Source organism: Sebastes fasciatus, chromosome 9 (assembly GCF_043250625.1).
Source record: "Sebastes fasciatus isolate fSebFas1 chromosome 9, fSebFas1.pri, whole genome shotgun sequence".
In the NCBI taxonomy this organism is placed as follows: Eukaryota; Metazoa; Chordata; class Actinopteri; order Perciformes; family Sebastidae; genus Sebastes; species Sebastes fasciatus.
Window position 1 is genome coordinate 10,182,303 of NC_133803.1, and position 26,043 is coordinate 10,208,345.

Genomic DNA, 26,043 nt, shown 5'->3' on the forward strand with positions numbered 1-26,043 from the left:
TCTTGTTAAATTGAGACCTTGTTCCCCAGTGGACTTAAATGTAAAACATATCTCTACCCTTGACAAGCAATGTTAATCCATTTAGTGTAACGAACTAACATGTCCCTAATTAAAATATGCCTTTTAATGATACATACTGACATCCTGGAAAACACTGTCACGCTCCCCTCCTTTAATACAGGAATATGCTAATTGCTTCGGTAACACTGGTGTTCAAATCCCAAGGCTACCGCCACATCCTGAGGGAGTTTGTGTGTTTCCGTTCCCCTTTAACATACTGTTTCCTGAAGACTGTTTTTGGCCCGCAGAAAAAGTGTTCAGGGACTGACACTGTTGATTTCCATTCATTTACAGACATTCAATTTGCCATTCAGGAGCCTCGCTCTACACCCCTTCAGTCCAGCACTTCACCTCGAGGTGCTGGAGGGCAGATAGAGAGCATCAAGCTTCCACCCCATCCCATGGCAGCTCATTTAAAACAAATCAGGCTGATTGCCGAGTTGCCGCGCTCGCACGGCCCAGGTGATAAAGCAATTAAAGCCCTCTAATTCTTCGGTTCGGAAAGGGCCGGTAGGTAATTAATTATATATAATGAAATCCTTTTGTTACCTCTTGGTTTCCTCCGCATTTGATTTTTGTTTCCTGATGTGCGAGGCTGTGCGTTTGACGGGCAGTGTAAGGGACGGGGTTCATGTGGGTGGAGACTGCAGCCCTCTGTGGCCATCACTCTGGATGAGACTAAGGCTTTAGTTAGTAGGCTCTCTCTGGACAGATGAGGTCCATTAGGAGGTTAATTTAAAAATGAATAGAGGACATAGAGAGAGAAAAGGAGATGGAGATGGAGAGAAGGCTCAGCACAGACCACACAGATCAGGAAAAAAGCTACACACAGCGTCAAATATTTATTTCTCTGCGAAGCAATGCTCCTAATTACACACATGCTAATTAAATAGCCAAAGATTCAGAGGAACCATTTAAGCAGATTCTCACAAAATGACCGAATGAAAACAAGGAAGCCTACTCCAGACCAAAGCTGCACAACTGAACCCGATCACTTCCCCATCCATGAGGCCATTTCTTAAACATTGAGGCATTGTTCAGATGCATGGACTGCAGCCCCTGCCTCCCAATTTCCATTTCTTCCCCCCCCTTGCAGAAAGGCTGAATCTGATCCGGACCCATTGGTGTGTGGATAATGAAGGGGTTACCAGGAGCTGGGAGAGGCCCAGTAATTCCCCGCACCGGGGGAGTGGGTTTTTGGGTGGGGTTTGGATGAGTACCCCTGCTCCGTGATGCATGCACTCATGTGAGCTTGTGACAGCCTTTACCCAAATCCAAGGCCAGACATAGACGCTGCATGTATTATATAGAGATACAGTACAGAGCCCGGCTTCAAACGTTTTTATTGCTGCAGAAATGCTTTTTTTCCCCAACAAATGGAGCTCATGCTGTATCCATTAGTGCTTGTATTACTTTGATCTTTTATTGGAAAGGTTTGTAGTAGAGCTGTCAAAGTTCACGCGATAATAACACATTAACACAAATTAGTTTTAACGCCACTAATTTCTTTAATGCATTAACGAAACTTGCGACCTTTTGGTTGTAGCGGGCTCAGTTTTAAAGATAGAGTGAAGATACTGGTATCATATCAAACTAGAATCCATTGGTACCAACCATGTCATACTAGCTTGTTGCGAAGAAAGTTAAAAACAATCCAAACTTACGCAAAATTTTGCCGAGGAAAAACTGTCATGACCATTTTCAAAGGGGTCCCTTGACCTCTGACCTCAAGATATGTGAATGAAAATGGGTTCTATGGGTACCCACGAGTCTCCCCTTTACAGACATGCCCACTTTATGATAATCACATGCAGATTTGGGGCAAGTCATAGTCAAGTCAGCACACTGACACACTGACAGCTGTTGTTGCCTGTTGGGCTGCAGTTTGCCATGTTATGATTTGAGCATATTTTTTATGCTAAATGCAGTACCTGTGAGGGTTTCTGGACAATATTTGTCATTGTTTTGTGTTGTTAATTGATTTCCAATAATAAATATATACATACATTTGCATAAAGCCGCATATCTGTCCACTCCCATGTTGATAAGAGTATTAAATACTTGACAAATCCCCCTTTAAGGTACATTTTGAACAGATAAGAAATGTGTGATTAATTTGTGATTAATCGCAATTAAATATTTTAATCGATTGACAGCCATAGTTTGTACTAGAAAATCATTGCACGGATTTCAGTTGAAGGATGAATTTGTTTCTGCTTAATGACTCAAACAACTGATAACAGCATCGACATGAAATACAAGTTAAAGACATGCAAATATCCCTTATATGTCGTGCTGAGCTCATCATCCTCTTTTTTCAGTAGAGGTGGGAGTAACCCAGCTCAATCTAAGGTCACAAAAATTTGCATATCATCTGGCAAAAAGGGTTAGCCAATGTGTGGGCGTCTCCCTGAGGGGGGTCACCTTAAACATCAGTGTTACGGCACCAAGAGACCCCCGCGTACTCCAGGGTTAAGTATCTCCACTTCATTATGATAAAGATGTGAACAACTACCCAACCTACCAAACGCTGTCAATAGACATTGAGCCCTGGCTCTATCCAGCCTGGCTCGCCCCCCCTCTCTCAGGCCCCGGCACGAGCCTCCATCCATCATCTGAATACTACGGGCCCGAATCATTGCCGATCATTATGGTAACAGTGAAAGTCCTGATGATTGGCCCGCGATTGTTAGATCACAGGGATCTAAGGGGTGATCCATCACGCTGGGTGGCACGCTAACACCTCTGCGTGATGGGGTTCACCTCGGGGGTCAGGGCCAGGTCAGCCAGAAGAGAGCCCCTCCACAGAGAATACCTCCAACATTCCCAGTTACCTTCCAAAGGCTCCCAAAGTGCAAGGTAAAATCATTACTGTTTTCCCATTTGATTAGTCTTGTTGCATTAGTAATCAGTAATATATTGATTTTTCAAAAAAGTTCAGATATTAATACATAGAGCAAAACCTTTAGTATCACTTGAACATCAGAACTGCTCTCTCTGCTTCACAACACCACTGACCCCATCCGACTTGTTTCTCAAAACTGGTGCAACACAACACAGTATCCCGAGGCTATGTGTTGTCATCCAAATGAGATAAGTTTATTTTCCCTAGACCAGCATTTGTTCCATCAGCCTGTAGGGTCGCAGACCACACTAGGAAGCGGTGGGGAGTCCTTCTCAGCACCTGCAGCTCTAGCGAGGTGGCCCGCTAGCGAGGAAAGGCTTTGGCCGCTGCCCAAATATCTGCCTGCGCCGTCTGTGCAAACGCACCAGCCTTAGGAAACCAGGAGGCAGCAATATTGTGGAACAAATGTCCCCTAATCTCAGCCTGCTGGTCTGGGGTCCTGGGTGGGGCCTCCGCATCATCCCATCCAAACATTTTTCCTTTTTTCTCTTAAAGTCTGACCCTGGATAGTGGTCACATGGGACAGTGTTACTGGTGAGTAAACAGGACACACCTACTGAGGTGTCACTCACAGCAGCATCAGGATCCAGCAGCTCCAGCAGCAGTGACCACCAGCAGTATGGGTGCTAATGATCTATTATAAATACATTTATACCAGCAGACAAGGAATGTAAACCCGTTGACTTAAACTCACAATGAATACTTAGAATAACTTTATGCCAAATTATTTGACAGCAATACCACATTGCACTTGTTAACCTTATATTATATAGAAGATCTTACAAATCTGTCAAATTTCTTATTTAAGAAAGTTAGATTTTTTGTGTAGAAATGTACAAACGCGTTTCCACATACGTCTTGTGTGACCACTTGTGATCGGATCTCACTTCCCCGCTCAAAATGCAAATAAACACATAGTAAACACATGGCTAATACAGCAGACGTTGCAACGTAATATTACAGGAATGTCTGTAGTAATATACTACATATTCATGTAGGCCTAAATTTTATTAACATAAAATTATAAGGTTATTGTCCACCAGTGGTCTCCAGGGACTTCTGTGCCACCGACACCACCGCCTTTGCCGGGCAATGGCGCCGTACAGAGCTTCAAAGAGCCGGCATGAGAGCGAGCAAGCGGGCGGGCGGGTGGCCTAGGAGGTGGGCTAGCCAGGGGGCAGGTGGTTGTCAGATCTGTGCAGAGCACTGGAACAAAAACACCGACACATCACCGACTAGTCTGATATAGATAGCCTATAGGCCTAATGGATAACATATATTTTAATATGTTGCTATAGCCTGTAGAAAACCGACAGGAATACAGTGCACAGAAGACAGACAAAAGACTTATAACAACTAGGGCTGTCAGTTTTTAAACTAAGGCTACTGTAGAGACATGGCGGCCAGCTCTGTGAAGAGTACCCGCTTTGTATGTAGATCTAAACGGCTCATTCTAAGGTAACGAAAACACGATTCCTAATTTCAGGTGATCACCGTTCATTTAAAATATTGAGTTCACACATGTACACATATTTATTCTTAAATATTTGTTTGCAACTTCAGTGTTTTCAGCTAATATAAGCCAGAGCAAGAAAAGCAAAGTAATACCACTATAAGAGTATTTTTAACAATCTTGATCTGTAATTTACGACTGTAATAGAGGGTTACTTCCTGGGTCATTTTATCACTCACTTTATGATTTTTTAGTTTTCCATCTTTTATACTTTAAAGTAATTAAATATACTTGATACAGTTGAAAACAAACAGTAAGTGGAAATAAATGATCCTATAGTATTCATACAATATTCAAACTTAGAATTAATCTCTCAGGGAAGTTCCCGCACACAAAGCGAATTCCAGTCCGTTCAATCAGTGAACAAGACCTGTGTCTTTTGTAGCCTGGCACACAAGAAGTTGCCCCGTGGAGTGTGTTATTGGAAAATAATATTTGAAATTATTTTCCTGATCACTGGTTTATCTCTTGGAATTCTTCCACCTTCAGTGAAAAGTTCTGCAATTTGAGCAAAACAAACAGAAATGCAGTCATGTACAGTGACTGAAATTAATTTTTACTGTTCCAAAAACTGACTTTCCATTTTTCATAATCAGTTCTAATAGATAACAATTAAACCGTAGACTGCATGAAAGGAAAAGAGTTTTCTGCTTTCGGATTCGGTATTCATGTTGTTCAGTGTTCACTTTTTAGTTTAGTGGCTTAGGGAGGAGAATATAACGAGAAGAAGACATGTGAATATAGCCTGTATATATATATATATATATATATATATATAAATTTATATTTATGTGTGTGTGTGTGTGTGTGTGTGTGTGTGTGTTAACTTCAAATGAGCAGTCGACATGGGGGTGGAGAGTGTATCTATGGCAACGGTCTGGTCCCCAGCTGTCACGGTGAAGAAGAAGATGGGTGCCATGAGCGAGGAGACCACTTAACCTCAGCTGCTCCTCAGCTTAGGGGAGTCAAGATGCTGCTGAAACCCTTACAGAACCTCACTTAATATGTAGACAATAACCCCCCCTCACCAGACAAAAGATGACTTCAAACCAGCCCCTGAAAAAAAAAGAGAGAATGAGCTTTACGGCGACTCCTCTTCCTAGAAGTGGAGTTCACTATCAGAAGCTCCAACACAGCAGATGGAGTGTTTAGGGGTACGAGAGGGGGGAAATTGGCAAAAGCTAATTAGATCTGGTTTAACTGGAGAATCGCTTTAATTGTTAACTGTTAACTTCTGATAGAGGGATGCCATTTTGCAGCAGATTTTTAACTCTGCTGTAACCATCTGCTGGAATTACATCAAACTACACCGAATGAATACAAAACAATTCAGAGGAAATTAGCAAGCATTAGTATGTTATCTATGGAGGTTTCTCTTTAAAGACATGAATGTAGGCTACAGTTGCAACATGGAAATTCTTCTGTTAAGGACTTGGTTAAGGTCAGGGAATGATTGTGGTCTTGGTATACATTTTGAAAAAGTAAAAAACGAGACTAGATGTGAACTTCTTTTTTTTTTTAACCAATGTGCTTTTGTTGCCTAAACCTAACCACACACAAGATTAAGTCACCCCAGTATCAGAGTCCTGAGCTTTGCACACCCACCATCCACCTCGACCACTTCACTACGACTTGCTTATTGTACAAAACAGTAGCGCTTCCTTCATTCGAAAAAGTAAACCTAAACCAAATTAGTAGTAGCTACATAAACTGAATTTCTAGATTACTTTTTTGGTTTCTTAATTTTTCACATTCCAAAAGATAAAAAAAAAAAAATGTTGTCTGTTTTGTACTGAACACTATCAATAAATACAACATCACAGCACCACCAAGGAAGGACATAAGTGGACTATTCACTAAAAGTCGCACACTTATGAAAGCACATCATATATAACAATACATATTCAGGGCATGACTTATTCTAGCCATAGACTGCATATATGAAGTGGACATAGTCACCGTGACGTCACCCATTGGTTTGTGAACTGCCTTTTTGAAGCATCGAGTTCGGCTTTTTGGCCGTCGCCATCTTGTTTTTTTGCAACCAGAAGTGACACGAGAGGGTGGAGCTAAGTACAACCGTACGATGAATAAGACATTTATAGGCAACCAAAATGTTACAATTAACTTTGATGAAATGAAACCACACTGTGAAAGGGTTAAAGTTCTAAGACAAAAACACGGACAACTCCCAGACCCGACAACGCCGTGGTAGTGACATCCCCTGCTTTATGGTCTATTTGACTCTAAATGGGACCATAATTTATTAAATGAACATCATGCTGTATTGAAGAAGACTTGAAACTAGCGATTGAGACTATAAACTCATGTTTACAATGTTTACTGAGGTAATAAATCAAGTGAGAAGTAGGCTCATTTTCTCATAGACTTCTAAACTATCAGACTTCTTTTTTGCAACCAGAGGAGTCGCCCCCTGCTGGCTGTTAGAGAATGCAGGTTTAAAGCACTTCCATATTGGCTTCACTTCTCAGACTGGAGGTTGCCGACTGGTTCTAGCTATAACAGTAAAATGTAAAAAAAAAAAAAAACAGCATAGAGTTGTAAAGATGTCGTTTAGTCTTTAAAATGTCAGAAATTAGTGAATCACAATTTCCTTATACCCAAGGTGTTGTCTCCAAATTACTTATTTTGTCTAACCAACAGTCTGGAAGCAAAATAATGCTCACAATTGAGAATTTGGAACAATGTCTCGAAAAATGACTTAAACATTTAACTGAAACAGCTGCTAATTAATTTTCTCTTGATCGACTAATAGATGAATTATCGTTTCGGCTCTAATAATGTCATAATAAGTTGTTTACGGTATTCGTTATATTTGTGTATATGTGAACAGATATTTCTTTCCAGCACCTGTTTAAATTCAAATCAGTACCAAACCTTAAAATACCCCAATATGAAGCAAAAAAATTGCAATGGCATCGGCCATGGCATCGAGGACACTTGAAACTCCTCTGTATTTTAGTGTGGAGGGTTGAATCATAACTTATTCTCTCTACCTCACTACCAACACTGTGGAGCTTTTGAGCAACATTGGACCAGTGTCAGTAAAATGAAGGACCATAAACACAAGATCTCCCTTTATCACACCTGCTGTTCAAAAAGTGAATAATTTGGGGTTCATCAGCTGACAAGGTTGGACTGACGGACTTGAGGTTGGAGGGAGGGAGGTGGGTGATGGCGAGAGGGAGGGAGGGGTGGGTCTGACAGGGTGTCGTCGCGGCTGTGACACGTATTGCCGGTGACAGAGGTTAGAGGGTCAGACAGGAAGGTCTGTTGTTATGAAGGGGAAGCGGGCGGCATTGTTCAGCCCTCACTCCCTCCCTTATTGCGCAGAAATGGCCTAATCAGGCTTTGTCGCTGCTGCCCGACATAGACAGCACAAGCTCATTCTGTGTTTTCTCCTTTATCTACCATTGTCTCTTTGTCTGTCCGTGTCTCCATTTCTGTCTCTCTCTCTCTCCCCCCTCTCTTTCTCCTGCAAGCAATCTTTCTTTCTGTCTCTCCCTCTTTTACATTTTTCCTTCTTTTTCTCTCTCCACATCTTTCTAAGTTTATCCCTCTGGCATACCTCCTTCTGGCTTTCTGTATGTGCATGCATTTGTGTGAGTGTGTGTGTGTGTGTGTGTGTGTGTGTGTGTGTGTGAGTGTGTGTGTGTGTGTGTGTGTGTGTGTGTGTGTCTTTGCCTCAGGCCATCCCATGGGAGGCTTCACAGGCTTTAGAGGCCAAATGAAGTGTAAGTCTATTAAAACGGCAGCGCCAATGTGCAGATTCCCAGCATGGCATGTCGTTCAGGTGCAGTTAATTTCCACATGATCAGCGGTAGATGTGTTACAGAAGTGAGCGCAGGGAGACTGACAGGTCAGCGTCGACACATCTATCGTCTTCCTGCCTCTCTTAGCAGCCTGAGGTGAACCTTTAAGGCTTTTCTATGCTTAAGCTACAGCTGTTATGCTACAAATACGATGTTACTGATCACGCGCGGAGGTCCGATCTAATTCCAAACACTGTCACAAGTTTCCACATAAATTCAGAGAATGACGGATCGGTGCTGCATCTCTCCGCAGTTCATTTGCAATGGAGATTCTGTTGATAACCATTCAGTGGAAACGGGACAAAACAAGCATGTTTGTAGGCTACACATAGCCTGCTGTTAGCGTATATGTGCCACAAAATCCCATGGAAGGACAGAGAGATTAAATGGGCCTGTTTATTCATATGAAGATGACAGATGTAGTAAGCTGGAGGAAAACGAAAGGCTCGGAGGACACACTATTCATTATAAGAGCGCCTGTGGGTCATCGTGTTTTTATCTAAATCAGGTCCCAGCCCATTTTCCGAACCGCACCACCAGGCTAGACGCATGAGTTTCTGCTTAACCTACTTCAGGTGTTCAGGTAGTGTTTTGAATACATGTGCCATTCGTCTGCACCCGTAGAGAACATAGTACGGATGGCCAATGAAATATGCTGATGAACCCCTGAATAAAATAATAGAAATTGCACTATTTTAATTAGATATGAATTATAATCAGCAACTGCTGTGAGTAGGTCTAAGCAGTGTGTGTGTGTTGGGAGCAAAGTGACACAAGAGCAGCGTAACCAGAGTCTGTCAAGGATAATTACAGGTGATTCTGAGTGTAGCTTGCACTGCTAAAAAATTTAATTTGCTATTGATTTGATACTTAAATGGTCTACGTCCGTTCCTATCATTATAACATGGAAGCAGGGCTGCCAATACGCAAAGCCCACTGACTTCTCTCAGGGTGACTCCAAAAGGTTGCTAGGGAGTTTTTATATACTCAGCACCAAATGAATTCACAGAATCTCACTTTGCTATTCACATATGATGGCCCCTTCTTCAAATACAATATCATATGATGCAAACTTTGTTGTCCAAATCAAAGCAAATACATTTAACATGCAAACCAACAGAGGTGGGACCAAGTCATTGTTTTGCAAGTCACAAGTAAATCTCAAGTCTTTGCACTAAAGTCCCAAGTCTCAGACTTTGAGTTTTGAGTCCTAAACAAGTCGTAATGCGCTCATCATGTGATACCATTTGCTTCCCCGTCTGTAATTTTCAACTCAACCGTTTTGTATACAGCAATTTGTTTTTTGTTTAGTCTTTGTACCCAAACAAAATCATCTTTGGTATCATTTTTTCCAACTGGGGCTCAGTAACGTAAAGTTAGTTCTTCATGGTTCTCTCCTGCAACTTGATTGAATGCTGTCGGATTGGTTCTAACAAAGTGGATCTGGGGAATTAAGTGTTGACTTGGTGGAAATTAATAGTGTTAACGTTAGTTGATTCAGGAAATGGAGGGAAATTAATTGATTCGTGGCACACTTTTTAAATATACTTTTTTTAATCCTTGGGCTTGGGAGAAGGTATATAGTATTTTCCAGTCAAAAGGCTCGAGTCATGACACACTGGTGTTAAAGTCCAAGTCGAGTTGCAAGTCTTTTTTTGATTTTGTCAAGTTGAGTCGAAAGTCATCAAATTTGTGACTTGAGTCTGATTCAAGTCCACACCTCGGCAAACCAATACAACACCTCTATAAGCCAATGGCCTCTTCGCCCCTGTAAATGTAAGAAGGCACTTGCTCGGACTACACCCATCTTCGAACTCGACCTTCATTTTTATCTCACCTGTAAAGTTTCGTGACTGCATCTTACACGGTTGCGACGATATCGTGGTGACAAAATCAGGTATATAAATACCTGGCAAAGTACTCAAAACCATCTCTGTGGTAGTTTCTGCTACAGTAGGTGTCTCCAGGACCACATTTTGTCATGATGACACACACACAGACTCACAAGATAAAAACAATACCAGCGTCGCTGTCGCGGCTGGTAAAAACCATAAACCATACTGTACATCCATAGACTTGTATTCAGATCCCAGTTTCAATTATTACTGTGCCAAAAGGATTTCTTGCAAATATTTCTATTAGGACTCACACACATATACCAACTATAATCATCTGTGAAGAGATTTACCGCTGGATTAGGATTTTATCTGTTATCACTTGGGACATTTAAATGTACATGCACGTTAGTATCCCATTTTTTTTACTCTTATCCCAGCTTTGATCTTAATCAGCATATTACATTATTACATTATTCATATCTCTGTATACACGTTTCATAACAGTATACATGTTTCTGATCGTCTGCGTGCAGGTGAGTCAGACTTTCACTTCATTTAAGTGCGTTGATCATCATTAAATTGTTTCTCGCGATTTTTGTTTTGTTTTACTGACTAACTACTATGTTACTTGAATTGATGGTGCGACTACAAACATGACAGTCAGTGATCACAAAACCTGGATAAAGTGTCTCATCACAGTATCCTAGTTTCTATTAGAAAATCAGGATAAGTGCTTATTCAGGTTTCTTAATCTACTCCTGTATGAAAGGTTAAGATAGTTCCTCACAGTGAAGGAGTGTCTGACTTCTCCTGTGATGGATGTTTCTAAATAGGAAGATGATTCCCCAAAAACGAGAGAAAACGAGTTCATGAATTTTAAAGCCTCATTTTACATGGCACTAAACAAGATTGCAAGATTTGTTGAACCGTGCAGTGATGATGAGCTGGATGTGGAGGTTTACTGGCATGACTGCAAAGGTAAATTAATATTTGGAAGTCTGCGTGTTGGTATGTTTTGATAAAAGGTGGGGTGGACACAAAAACTGACACCTACCTCTGCGTCAGCGGAGAGGGGGCGGAGGTCAGTAGCCCAGCTGTGACCTCTCTGGGCCCATTTCTCTGACAGACATTTGTCACTCTGCTGAGGGCTGTGTGCCGTAATAGATTATTGACCACCTCAGCAGTCCCATCACTCCGCAGAGCTCAGATCCCCAATACGGCCACCTTTATCGCCACACAGAAGCCACGAGAAAAGACAGAGAGCAACAGTATGAGGAACACGTTACGATGAATGAAAAGCTTATGTGTTACATGATATGCATGCGAATTATTGTCTTTAGGAATCACAATATCAAATAAATCTCACCACATGCAGTAGAATTAGATGGCTTTTCGGAGTTAATATAAATCTCTGGATTGCTGAACACAAGAAGAGCAAACAAGCCTGAGTGTAAATGGGCTAGACTGCTCCTTTAAAAGAGGATGGGACACTGCTCCGTCTCTGGTGAATTAGGGGGAAAGTAGGTCTTTCCTCCATATTGTGTCTTTTGTGTTTTGGCACATTCTGGGCTCCTTAATTGTATGATAATTCATCTCGGAGCACTAATTTACCCCCTGCCAGTCGCTTTAAATGTTGGACCATTTTGTGAACCGGCACTCAGAATTAGAAATGAGCCGATGGCTCAAAGAAGTGTGTCTCCCAGCTAAGGAGCATATTTATACCCATATTCTTAAGCGTTTTTTTAACATTAGAGCTTTGGGCACACAAGTGCACATATGTGATATTTTCTCATAGAAAGACATTTAAATGGTTGATGTTTCCTGATTTGCCTCTCTTCCCAATAAAGTTTAACAATGATTGTATAAAGGAAAGTAATTCTTTTTCCTTTTCACAGCGAGGCTGTGGAAGAATTAGTTGTGATATTTAAAAACAAAAATAGCAGGAAACATTGTGCAGCAAATGAGCTTTTTTTTTTTCTACACTGAAACGCACACACAATGATTCAAATCCAGTGCAGTTTGATGGTTTTGATGTGGCATGTTGGGTCTGCAATATGTCCCTCTCCAGCAATTCATATAATAACTACCTGCTGTTCGGATTCTTGGGCCCTGTCTGTCATGCGATTGGGGGACATTTAGGCTTATTTCGCCATTGCTTATTTAGCCACGGGAGGCCTATTAATTTCAGCAGGCCCTGTCCTCTCCAGGGGCGATCGCTACCCGCAGCACGCGCGTCCCATTGTTTAGATCCATTTACATCTGTGGTCAATGAATAATGACAGCTCCGACACAGCAAAACACATACTTGCACACAAATGCACAGGAATAGACACAAGCTGAACACAGATTTCCCAAATGTAAGGGTTAACAAAAAAAAAGGAAAATAAAATTTGCGGGGTTGCTTTGCTTTATCTGTGGAGAATTATGATTAAACGCTGCATAATGCCAAGCGGAGCTGTGACTCTTCTTTGTGATTCTCCACCCTGTTAGAGATTCTGCTGGTGCGTCTGTTATTTTGGCACCCTCCCAACCGTATTTGACCCATTAAATTAGCCACATTGGTTGATATGGTGCCATGCTAATGTTGAGGGTTTCTCTCCATCGGGTGCACAGACTCCTGGCACCCGGTGTTTCACTCTGGCTGCGCAAAAGAGGCTGTGCCACTGCTACCACACATCATAGAATATTAACCCTTTTCTGTTCCCTGGCAAATGCACCAGATGGCACAGCACAATAACAGCTGTCAATTTCAAGGCAGTGCCTCTTTGGTGGATTTTTTTTTTTTTCCCCCCTTGCTCTTTGGGACACTGGGAGGATTTTTTAAGACATAATAAGCGAACTGATGTGCTGTTTCGGATCGTAATGAATCAAATGTTACAGCGGAGCAAGAAGCGTGTTTCCTCCCTGGGAAACCAAAGAGGTGTTACGGAGCGAGTGCAACAGTCGGCTGCAACACACAAACACATAAACACACACACGACCAGCGAAGGAGCTGTGGAAGAGATCTTGTACATTGAAATGTACGGCGCCAGGTTGAGGTTTCCCCTCCTTCCACCCGAGCGATCGTGGCAGTCATGAGATGAGGTCCCTGGTGCCCCCTCAGCTGCCACTCTAGTTAAATTAAAACTGAGGCCTCCAAATACATTCCTCATTGTAGGCCTAAAGCGCAGGAAAGTTGTATTTGGCTCAAGTGGCGGCTGGGGAATTGTCCCCCTAACCCAGTCCCATTCGCCTTATTTACATGATAAAAGCTGGAGTCAGGAAGAGCCACAGGCCCCGGGCGGTGGCGCTTTTTTTTCATTCGTTTATTCATTTCTTTACCAACATCACTTCTTCTTCATCAGAGGCGAGTGACGAAATCATGGTAGCAATTTAAATTTAGTTTAACACACTCCCTGGAAAACAGGACAGGGAATTGCCTCTGCGCCCCGTCACGTGTCGCCACTTGTCTCTCGCCTTCCTGGAAGAGGAGGGGAAAGCGCTTTACATACCTCTGGCTGCACTATCATGTTGTGATTTGCCAATATCAGGGGCTTAGCCAGTCATGTTTCGAATGGCGCCATTTCTCCTAGTACTCTTTTCTCAAGAGTACTGCAAGAGTATGAAAAGAGTTATATGGATTTTTACCTTAGTGTCCTTTTCAGTTCAATCTACTGACTTTCTTCAGCTGGAGTTATGAACACAGACTGTATAACTGTCACAGAGGTCATCTATCCCCTCTCATACTGTGCTTTGTAACTCAATTTCCCACCTGGCTTGAGCTGAGGGCGACACACAGAAGTCAATTCCAATAGCGACTCCCCCAAAGTGCATGTCCAATCGAGAACTCTGCAGTTTAACCTGAACGGACTTCATCAATCGCAGAGTTGAGGTAAATCAATTTCGAATTGACCTATGTCCCAGCGCTCTCTCGGGTGACACCGCATTGTCTATACGCGCTGGCTGTCCGCACCTGACTCTGCTAAACGAATCTGACTTAATGACATCACACTGGAGCGTATAACTACCAGCTATCCTCGCTCTCATCTTCTTCTCCGAGAGTCTTTTTATGCCACAGGTTTCTGGCCCCAAGGCTAAGAGGAGAGAAGTGCAGTCAGCAGGAGGTAAAAATCCATACACATCTCCTGAGATCTCATCACACCCATCAGTGTAAGAACTCATATAATCCTGCTAATGTCTGCGTGCCTGTCAATAGCGGCTCTCACTGAGACAAAAGTGTCCTAATTAGAAAATGAAAGTGCGAACACACTTTATCTGTCTGTGTGTGCGTGTGGCGGAGGGAGAGAAAAAGAGATGATGAAAAGCTAGTTAGGCGACGACAACACTGGAACACACACATCATTGAATTTGCATGAGTGGATCGTCTATTTGTAATTTTCATAATTAGCGGTATACCTTTCACAATCTACAAACGCCCTCTTCATATCCCCCCTGCCATTTCTCCCGAATGGTATCCTCCTCCTTAAAGATTAATTGAAGCCGGGATAAAACAAAATGGTTCCCAGGGGGTGGCCCACTGTTTGTTATTCATGTGGGTCTGAAAACAGCAACAGTAAATCCTCTAAGTTGTTGTTAAGCTGGGGATATTACCATATGTGTGCCATTTCCATAGACTGACAGCTCCCTCTGGATCAACTGGGGACTATTGATCTTGCAGCACTCCATTTCAAGTTAATTGTGCTTGAAATGAGGTCCACACTCCCAGGCATACCTTTGTTTGAAAGGTGGATATTCATTTTTATTTGGCAGGATGTTGATATCAAAGACACAGGATATATTCTATATTTAGTTTATGTTTATCCTGCAGACGCAGTTTCTCTCGCAGCGATTGGTCAAACAGTCAAACACTTATAATAGGATGAAGAACGCAGGCGTTCGGTTTTAGGCGTGTTTTTCTCAGTTGTGATTGGACGGAAATAATGCCCCTCCAACACTGATAAAGTAGGCAATAGAAAGAGGAGAACATCATTTTCATTATGTAGTAGACATAGAAGGTCCAAATTCTCTTTTTGTGTGACAGAGAGGGGGTTTAAGTGAAACTTATAATTTCTTATTGACTTCAGTCATGAAGAAGAGAGGATGAGAGGCTGAGACAGCACTAGGGATGTCACCATACCAGAAATTTAGTAGTCGATACCAATACAAGTTAAATTCCACGATTCTCGATACCAATTCGATACCACAGTAAAAAACAAAAGTAAAACAATAAATCCCATGTACTTCAACATCCACTCCTTTATTACCGTTTGCATAATGGTTTTTGTTAGTTAAGTTAAACAGGTCACAATTCCCTCTCTATTATCTATTTCATATTGTTGTGAAAACATCTCCTTCAAACTGGATTTATTCAAGTTTCTCGCCAGAAACTACATTTTATAAGATTACACTTGAACACATCATGATAACGTTAGAATTTACCTTCGCCCCATATACTCATTTTTACTGAACAGAGCCTGAACGCATCCTAATGTATTTCAATTCAATGCACATCCCTTGTTGAAATCAGCAGGACGAGAGCTAAATAACGTTAGCTGTTGGCAGCCGGTGGGCAGCCCAGCCCTGCACAGAGCTAAAAACTAACATTAACCAGCTTTCGTCCTGCTGATTTCAGCACGGATTTGTTGTTCACAATTTAGCATCATCAGGGAAACAATAGGGTGTTTCCCCTGGACGCATTAATAGGGAGTTTACTGCGTCCCAAACACATTTTCTATCGCCCCCGGGACACAGAGTCGCCGTTAGTCGAACCCGATGGTACTTACGGTACGACTGCCGTCACATTTTCAGAATTTTGGCATCAACTTGGTACCGAAGTATTGGTTCTCGTGACATCCCTAGACAGCAACATGCATTATTTGGAGATCATTTCTGTGGTCCTAATATTTTGTACACTTTGTAATAATGAACCAGCTATGAGGTTATATATACGCATTTATTTTGTAACATAAGCTTATTTTGGGTTAACATGACCCTGCATTTGGGTGCCAAAAACTGCTTTTATTTACAAGTTTAATGAAATGTTTTATATGAAAGAGCTTGATATAGACATTCATTTGTATACCTGCTTTGAACTGAGCGCCTGACACAGAGGCAATTAGTTGGCTCTACTCACACCGTTTAAAGCGAAGAAAGCAGACTTTCCCACCAACTAGCCAATGCACAAACAAACACTTGAGCCAGTATTTCATCTACTCATTTGCGGCGATTATTCAAAGAAAAAGCCTTCAAAGCTACTTATGCAAGAGTTCTTAGGATTTCTTGTCTTAGCCTTGTTATCCTAATCGGAGAGAAATAGTCTGCCCTGCAAACTTGCCAGACTCAGAGGAAAAGGTGAACTTTGCTGCTGGAAACCACTGAAAGAACAGTGAAAGTTTCACAGCGTTATGGCTACTGTACATACAGTATAATCCTTGTCATGATCCCTGCGCAAATCGGATTAGCATATGTGACATATGTGTGTTTTTACAGCTACTTTTGACAGCCCGACAGGAACAGAGTGTGAGAGGACTTCCAAGGAATGAAGCAAAGTACAACCTCATTAAGACAAAAGAGAAAACGGTGAGGTAAGCTCTGTTATGGCCCAAATACTGCCACTCTCACTGATTAAACCCCTCAGTCTCAACTGCATAATCCGGCCTGGAACTCATGATTCTTTAGGAGGTGAAAAAAAGGGATGCCAAACGAGTGTCAGTCCCAATCTGAAGACCGTCTTGGAATATTCCCATTGCTTATTCCTCCGAGGCAAAGAGCACTTTACCGGGATGAGAAAGGATGCAAATTCCATCTTCCCCAGTAATCACTCCCATACCAGTCTGATGTCCCTGACTGTTGCTGGAACCATATCTGTCTGCAATATCACACCACAACAAATAAAAGGTGTGTAATGGAGGACATTAGAGGGGCCAGTGCATAGAGGCAGGATTTAATTTGCATGGCAGATTAGCCTTCTAGTCCCACTGGTGGGGCCACAGCCTCGGGGGCAAAGTCACCCCCTTTCTCCTTTCCTCCATCTCTTTTATTCCTTTATTAATAGGATCTAGTCTCTTCAAATCCATTAAGTCAATTGAGCAGGCCCATATATAATCTGATTTCAAATCCAGCATGAAAATGCTTAACCAGTAGCCCCGGCTCCATGCTGGTTTTCCTCTTCAGGCTGCTGAAGGGTCCAGTGAGGGAGGAAGGAGATGAGAAGGAGACACTGAGACACGATATACAAATCTCTGTTCACTGAGAAGATGCAAGAAAAAGGAGACTGCCATCAAAGAAACAGCATCAGTTGTGTCAGCAAATGCCCAAAAACAAAATTTGTTGACGTTCAAGAAGTAGACGTAGTCACCGTGACGTCAACCATTGGTTTGTGGACTGCCGTTTTGAAGCCTTAAGTTTGGCATCTTGGTTTTTGGCCGTCGACATCTTGTTTTTTTGCAACCAGAAGTAACACAAGAGGGTGGAGGTTTGGAACCGAACACTGAATAAGACACTTTTAGGCGACCAACATGTTATAATTAACTTTCATGAACTGAAAACACACTGTGAAAGGGTTAAAGTTGTAAGACGAAAACACTGACAACTCCCAGACGCCGTGGTAGCGACCTGTCAATCACAAGGTAGCCACGCCCTAAAGCATCCCCTGCTTTATGGTCTATTTGGCTCTAAATGGGACCATAATTTACTAAATGAACATCATGCTGTATTGAAGAAGACTTGAAACTAGAGATTGAGACCATAAACTCATGCTTACAATGTTTACTGAGGTAATAAATCAAGTGAGAAGTAGGCTCATTTTCTCATAGACTTCTATACAATCAGACTTCTTTTTGCAACCAGAGGAGTCTCCCCCTGCTGGCTATTAGAAAGAATGCAGGTTTAAGGCACTTCAGCATTGGCTTCACTTTTCAGACCTGGAGGTTTCCCACTGCGTTCAAAGCCCTCTAGAGGCCGTAGGAATTCTGACTCTTGTTTGTCAGGAGAAAAGGAGGAAATAGTATAGCATAAGTCATAGAGCCAGAGGGAGGATTGAGGATTGACAGATGGGTCAACAAAACTTTGAACTGTTCGCTTCCCATTTCCTTCAAATAGTCAACATTGCTTTCTTTTAACTATAACAACAATCATTTGCTGACCTTAAAGGCAACTTTCTCGCTAGATTTAGCACATTTTGGAGCTCGTGCTGCCTACTACTTTCATTAGAAAAGAGTTGTCAACACTGGACTCGGTTTTTCGGTTGGTCCATTTTTTTAAATCTAGTGTACTCTTGCTAGTTTCTCAGCATTACCAACCCTACCTTTAACCAAGTGGTTATCATTGTAGCCATGAAGACAATGTCATTTTTGTACCTAAACCTAACCAAACCATAACCACAGGAGTGCAAGTCTAAAAAGCAGTTTTCCTTTTTTAGATGCAGTGATTTGTAACTGTGTTGGAAGGCACAGACAAATTACACCATCCTGCTGATATACGTATGTGAGATCAGAAAAGGCGTTGTTCTGAAGGGCAGCTACAAACGATGCATTTTGCCATTTAATTCAAAAGGACTTGAAATTGGCACATCTTAACGAATCATCCATAAAGTTGATGGGTTTTTTTTTCTTCTGCCGGCCACTGCACGGTCAGTAAAATGTACTGCATGTGCATTTACAAAAAAAGTCCCTGAGTGTTGTATACAAAATAAATACTTGTTACATCTTCCGGGCTACCTATTTCCAAATCCCAGTGGAAGAGGGAGAGATTGAAAGAGAGAGAGAGAAAGCACGGCTGGAGGCTTTTTGGTCTCTGCCCTCTGCGCACTGGCCTGACTGGGGCCAAGTTTCGCCTCAGTGCCCCGGCGAGCCTCAGCTTTACACAGGCAGACAAATACACACACACTCACACTCACACACACACACACACACACACACACACACACACACACACACACCCACACACACACACTCACGCTCACAGCTGGGGTTACCAGTTATTAGACAGCAAGAGGAGAGAGCCAAGTACACACTTTCACAAAATCATGCATTCATAAATACATTTACACATCCTGCACTCTTCTCTCTACGACACATAACTGAGTGACATGGAAGCGAGCGGCTTGACAGCTTGAAGTGCTGCATAAAAGGCGCGGCGATTATAAACACAGGGGGCTTGTAATGAGCTGCGAGGGCTTTCTGTGTCAAAAATATTATTGAATATACGAAAAGAATTTCCAAAATGCCACGTTTGAGAATAAAACTTCTAATCTAAAATAATTTTGTCATCATTTATCCCGAGCTGCCTGATGAGAAAATCATCATCTGTGAGCGACTGCGGGGGTGTCTTCTGTATTGACTTTGAAACTTTGCCTAAGGTCTGCCAAATATCCCTCACTATAGGTCCATTATGAATCCTGTGATGTCAACCTTGAATTACATCTGTGCACCCCACCCCCCCAAATACCTCCCACCCCAATCCACGTCTTATTAACATAGAAGGCAACAGCAGCAGCAACAATGTTTTGCTAACAGTTCATGCATTACTACTCAGGGGAGGGTTAGCACCATGCATCCCTGCATCTCAAACACACACACATGTTCCCCAGTGTGATTCAGTGGGAGAAGAAAAAAAAAAAAAATAACACAACACTGCTGATCAGAGCTGCTCAGCCCGCCTGCTCTGCACTCGGGGCCCCTGACAGAAGCAGTGATGTTTGAGATGCAGGGAGCCCTGAGTTTGTCCATCACTGATTAGTAAAAACTCCAGCTCTTCCTACCCAGCTGCAGCTGATATGCGCGATCTGGTGGGTCTTGACACACGCTCCGAACAAGCTTATTTTTTACAATAAGACATAAGTGGACACACACACACAAAGGCACGTGTAAACAAACGAAGACGCACAAACACACGTGCGTGAGGCGCGTGCACGCACAGACGAATGCTCTGCAGTGCGCGAGAGCTGTTGTTTAATTTGTAAAACACTGCTCGGCAAAGCCGGAGCAAAGCAGGCAATTAGAGACTCTTCTTCCTGAGCACTTGACTGTATTCCTTTAACCTTTACACAATGATTTATGTCAAAGGATTTGTCACCTTCGCAGTGGGGCCTTCACACACAGCTTTTCAAAAACACACAATAGGGGAAAAGGAGGGGGGAAAAAAAACTTAAAATCCTCCTGTGAGGATTTGGGAACTTATATAACTCCCAATTATCAAAACTTCTTGCAGCCTGTGCAGGCCTCCCCTCTGTTTGTAAGACTCACAAAATATCTACAGTGCCACTGAAGAGTGTATAATGCCTGTATGCCCACATGACTGGCGAAAACACTCCTGCTCTTTCTGCCCCGCTGAGTCCTGCTGCATAATGGGGGTCTTGAAGGCTCTGGGCTCAGAGCAGGCCTGCCTAACAAAGCCTTGGTGGCTTGCAGCAGACAGGAGAGTGTGTTTGCGAGCCGGTTGCCAAAAACTAATTTCCAGGAGGTTTTCTGTGGGATGCAGTGGCAGCGGCATGACAGTGTGAGGTTTAGATATCTTGGTGAGCGGGGAGGGCTGGGGGTGAGATATGTAGGTCTTTTGTAAAGGTCCAGAGAGTTGGTTCGAAAAAGAGGAAGTTTGCAAATTGGTAGTTCAGAATAAATTTCAAGAGTAAGTTTTTACTTTTTTGTTTGTTTCATTGCAATTTGTAAATTTCCACCAATTCATTCAGTGTTTTGGGGGGGGGGGAATTAATTTCAGATTAACCGCACTATGGAATCCACTTTCACCAGTCCGTCAGCTAGTCTCGTATTCATTTCACTCACTCTGTATCCATCTCTCATGAGTATTTTTATCCTCTATCCCCTCACCATTCACTTTCCTTTTTGCTCCACAGTAATGTACCTGTTTACCTGTTGGGTGGTCTTGAGCTGGGCTAAACTAAAGCCCCAGTCCCTGCAATCTAAGTGTAGAGTAGCTGCTAATCCGATTTCAGGAAACAGCCAAGCCCCCACCTCCCTACCCTCCAACCCCCCTTTGCCTTTCACCATCCCAGCTTACCCCTTCTCCTCAGAGAGGGGAGGAAATAACAGAAAACATGAGTGACAGTGAAGGAGTTGGAGGGGAAAATGTTTGAACTGGGAGTTTGGTTATTGAAGTATTTTTCAGCATACTTCAGGACTACATAACCAGGGCTCTCTTACGTGTATCTGGCCCTTTAATAAGGTGCGACACTGAGGACATATTACCTGCTCACTGACTGCTCTCTCCTCTGAGTCCACTGTGCCCTCTCTGGTACGTTACCGGGGCCAAACATAAAGCAGTGTTTCATGGTGCTGGGGCTTATCTGGGCTCTGAAAGTATGTGAGACATGCCAGGAAACAAAGGAGCGTCTCTGCGCCCACTAGCAGGGTGAGCATATCCCTTTCACGGGCCACACATCTCCCCTGGCTTTACTTATTTGACAGGCTCATGGTGGTTTTCAGAGGAGAAGGTCTGCACCTGGAAAGAGGCTGACCAGCACGGCACATGGACCACCGTTGTTGGGGGGAGAGGCAGAAAGCAGACTCGGTATCCAACATATACATAGTCATATGTGTAAATATGACATGTTTGTGGTGTAAACCTATTTATTTCATTAATACTTTCTAAGCCAATGTGCTTTGAGGGATTTAAAAATCCAATATCAAACATATTTTAGTACTTAAATGGCCATTTAAATGGTCTTAAAATCAGTGCTAAAGACTGAATTCGAATTTAAATTTAAATGTTACCAAACAACAAATTATAAACTCTACAGTTCTGGTTCAAATCTGGAGATTGTTGAGATTTGTGAGTATCTTTTGCAGGTTATTTAATCACAACTTTGTATTTGTTGTAATGATTTCTTTACTTATGAAAGGTCAATGAAGGATAAACTTATGGAATTCTGAACGCAAGTCAAATTAACAATACAATAATAGATACGCTCCAAAATTTAACTTGTGAGTAAAACACATTTGCAGTAAAATGTAAGTAAACATACATATTCTGAAGAATGACCTCTTATGGACTTAAATTATTAACTCATTGACCTGCCAGAATCATTTTAAGGTGCAAAGCATCATATTTTCAGAGCCTATCCTAGAATATGTTTTGCAGATAAAACCATATTCTACAAAGTAGTAACTATAAATGAAGAGGAGAAAAAAATAAGTGAAATGCAATGGAGCAAAAGAAAAGACACATACACTGGTAATACTACATTAAACAAATTAAAAGAGAAAGACTTTTTTACTTTCCACTGCTGCCCAAAGTGTGTGTGTGTATATATATATATATAAATATATATATATATATATATAAATATATATATATATATATATACAGTATATAGGCTATAGAATGCAAGATGATTGAAATGCTTCCAATTGCTTGACCCATATATACAGCTGTGAGGAAAGAAGTGGGCCAGAGCGACGGTATATATGTTGAGGCTGGACTCAGACTCTGCTTACCCTGAGGAAAGCATGGCCTCAACTGGCCAAACATGAGCAGTACAACCCACAGCACATCCCAGCTTTCCCTCCGTTTGTACTGACACTAAGCAGGCAGTATGAAACCTTGCAAATTACACAAACAAAACAATATTTTTTATGCATTTATTTCTCAAAACGCTCATTTTGAAGCAATGAAAAAAATGGGATATTAGTGTGGCAGTAACACTGTGAAGGTGCATACAAGACTATGTCATGCTGACATGAATAAATCTGCTGTGGTATATTTGACATGAAGAAACCCCACAACACACACACACACACACACACATACGCACAGAGTGGTGTTAGGACAGCATTGTGTGTGACATGAGGGGATCGGTGTCACAGCTGATCCCTTGTGTACTGTCAGACAGCAGAGACCCTCAGGGCCCTCCTTTACTGCTGAGAATACAACAGTCCATACGGCATCTGTCGCACCCACTGAAAAACAAGCAAGTGTGTGTGTCTGTGTTTTAAATGCATGTGTGTGTGTGTGTGTTAGGGTATGCACATTTCGTTGTGCATTTCTGATTCTGACTACAGAGTCATCTTGATGCAATGCCCAATTTCATTAAAATGCCTTTCTCATTCCCTCATCCAACCTCCAACTCCCACCCAACACACCTTTTTTGTCCAGCTCCTCCCAACCTGCCAGCCACCTGCCATTGTGGCTACCTGATTAGCCCCATTCTCCAGAGCTCTTCCTGTGTTTATTTGTCCCATCTTTAACGACGGGTCACTGTGGTTGCAGCCACTGATGACCTTGTTCTAGCACTCCTGACACAGTAGGATTGCTCCATAAACGGTCAGTAAAGACGGAGTGTCTGGGGGTTAAAAGCCTCCACTGTCACAAACAAAGGTAAGTTAACAGTGACTTGGTTGTGATTGTAGCCGGGCTTCTGTTGCTTCTGGTACGACTGTTTCCTCAGGTTCCTTTTAGGGGAGAGTTTATTGCCTGATTCAGAGTCTTACCCACTGCTCTAAAAATCAATAATTTGCTTTCTCTATATAGGCTAGAGTGAGAATTGAACACCATAGAGGTAAAAGAAAAATACTTTGTTTTTGCACTATTAGTTTAGTATGGCATATCTCAACAACCAGTGGATGGATTGCCGTGAAATTTGGTACCAGCATTCCTGGTCCCCAGACGATGAATCCTGTGGATTTTGGTGATCCTCTGACTTTTTCTCTAGCACCACCAGCAGGTTGACATTTTGGTCTTTTAGTGAAATATTTTTATAATATATCATATTTTTTCTATTATATATTGACAACTATTGGGTGGATTGCCATAAATGTGGTACATTTGGGAGTAGGGCTGTCACAATATCAGATTTTCACTACACAATTATGGCCAAAAGAATTCATTATATATACTATACAGTATATATTCTATACTTTAGAAAATTGTATTTAAAAAATGATAATAATGCTATCAGTCAAATTCATCTTTAACTTTGTTTATTGTGCGTTTTTGTCTCTTTTTTTGTCAAATGAATTACACTCAAAATACGAGTGTAGGGAGGTGGAGAGAGAGTCTGTAACATAACAGTATATATAAAATGATTTAATATCATTTAAATATTTAGGGGGATCTATTGGCAGAAATGGAATATAATATTAATAAGTATGTTTTCTTTAGTTTCCGCCGGAAAACAAGACACGGGAGACTTCTGTTGGTCTTGAGGAGCTGCAGCATTTGCATCTGCACAAACTGCAACTTCCACTATACATTCACTTGATATTTTCAAAGCTAAACTGACTCTGTCTTCTGCTCCACTAACTCACTTGTTCGCTCACACACATTTGTCATCGGCCTCTCTCTCTCTTGCTTCACCACTCTGCTATTCTACGCTACTCTAACAACAACTGGCTCTATGGGGCCATTTGCGTTTTCACGTTACCACCGTAGTTCTTCTACACACTTGGCGCACTGGAGTTTAAGTTGGTTGCAATCTGCAACCTCACCACTAGATGCTGCCAGATCCTATACTCACTGCACCTTTGAGAGGCGCTGGATTATTTACACGATATTATCATATGTGTATAATAAACATGATATGTCATGTTAATAATGTAATAATAATGTATGTCAATACCGGTATATTGTGACACCTCTATTTGGGAGATTCATGTTCCACTCAGGACGAACTGCAATAACTTTGATGGTCCCTCCACTTTTCATGCAGCGCCATCATCAGGTTTATAACTTTACTGCAAAACGTATTTCATGACGTTCCAATCAGCTTTACTTTGTGTTTAGTGCTAATTAGCATGATCATTAGCATGCTAACACGCTAAACTAAGATGGTGAACATGGTAAAAAATGATACATGTGAAACATCAGCATGTTAGCATTGTCATTGTGAGCGTTAAGCATGATCACAATTATGTTAGCATTTAACTCAAAGCACTGTACCTAAGTAGAGCCTCACTAGGCTGCAGACTCTTGAGGCCGTTAAACACCCGGGGCATTTTTTTTTGTGCGATTAATTTGCACGTCAACATCTTTTTTCGAACTGTTGTTTTTGTCATAAGTACTTTGACACAGACCGCGAATACTACGTGGCGAAAAACCGTCGTCATTTTCTTTCCAGAACGATGACGATTTTCTGAGCTTTCGCAACGCAAATAAAGGCATCAACCAATCATGTTGTGCTGAGTTGCACCTATATGTATGAAACAACAACACGTAGGCTCCGTAGTCCAAACCAGGACAACAGACTTTATTACTCTTTTCAACCTTGACAAAGTTAGCGCAGACACCTTTCACAATAAAAGCCCTATATATACTGTAAAATATTCACAGGCAAGTATTTCGCATTTCTGTTTGTATTTTTCAAGCCCCTGGTGTGTAAAGGACTTTAGTTTTGTTAAAAAAGAAATTCTGATATTCATGTTACTTCGGTACTTGACTTTTCCAAAATTTGAAGGGTACTATGATAAGACACAGTAAATGATTAAATCAGCAACCTTTTTCTAAAGCCTTCAAACTCAATAAACAGTGACCAAAAAGGCTAACCACTTATTTGTTTAACCACTGTGTCTTCATCAGGGTGACTGAGAAAATGTGCTGATCTAACACTTCTATAGCTTCTGTGAGGAGAAGCCTCTTGAGAAGGCACCAAGGAGCTCGGTCCTCTCCCCGGGTAGACACAGACAGAATGCTCCAGATTAACTGGTTTTCTTAACGTCTCCTCTCTGGCGAGGTTTCTTTCAGCGGGCTGAGAGGCAAACAGGACTCACTCCCCATTAGTGGAGGTAAATGGCTCTTCTGTGAGCAACGGGTTAAAGCAGGGCGGGATAAAGGGCCTCTCCACACACTTCTTCAGCCAGATTAGAGAGGTGACTCTTGTCTCGAGGATGTAAATGTTTATACGCGCACAGGAGAGCACTCTACCGTAGGAACCTCAGCGGTGTCACTGTTACGTTCATCATCAGG

The 26,043-nt window shown here is 42.0% G+C and overlaps 1 long non-coding RNA gene across 2 annotated transcripts in view; it reads right to left on the reverse strand.

The window, feature by feature from the left end:
• LOC141773850 (uncharacterized) overlaps positions 1–26,043 on the reverse strand; it is a 68,356-nt gene that overhangs the window by 25,997 nt on the left and 16,316 nt on the right. For both annotated transcript variants that reach the window (XR_012595194.1, XR_012595193.1), the window contains exon 4: positions 11,204–11,373. This is a non-coding gene — a long non-coding RNA (uncharacterized LOC141773850). The remainder of the gene's footprint in view (positions 1–11,203; positions 11,374–26,043) is intronic.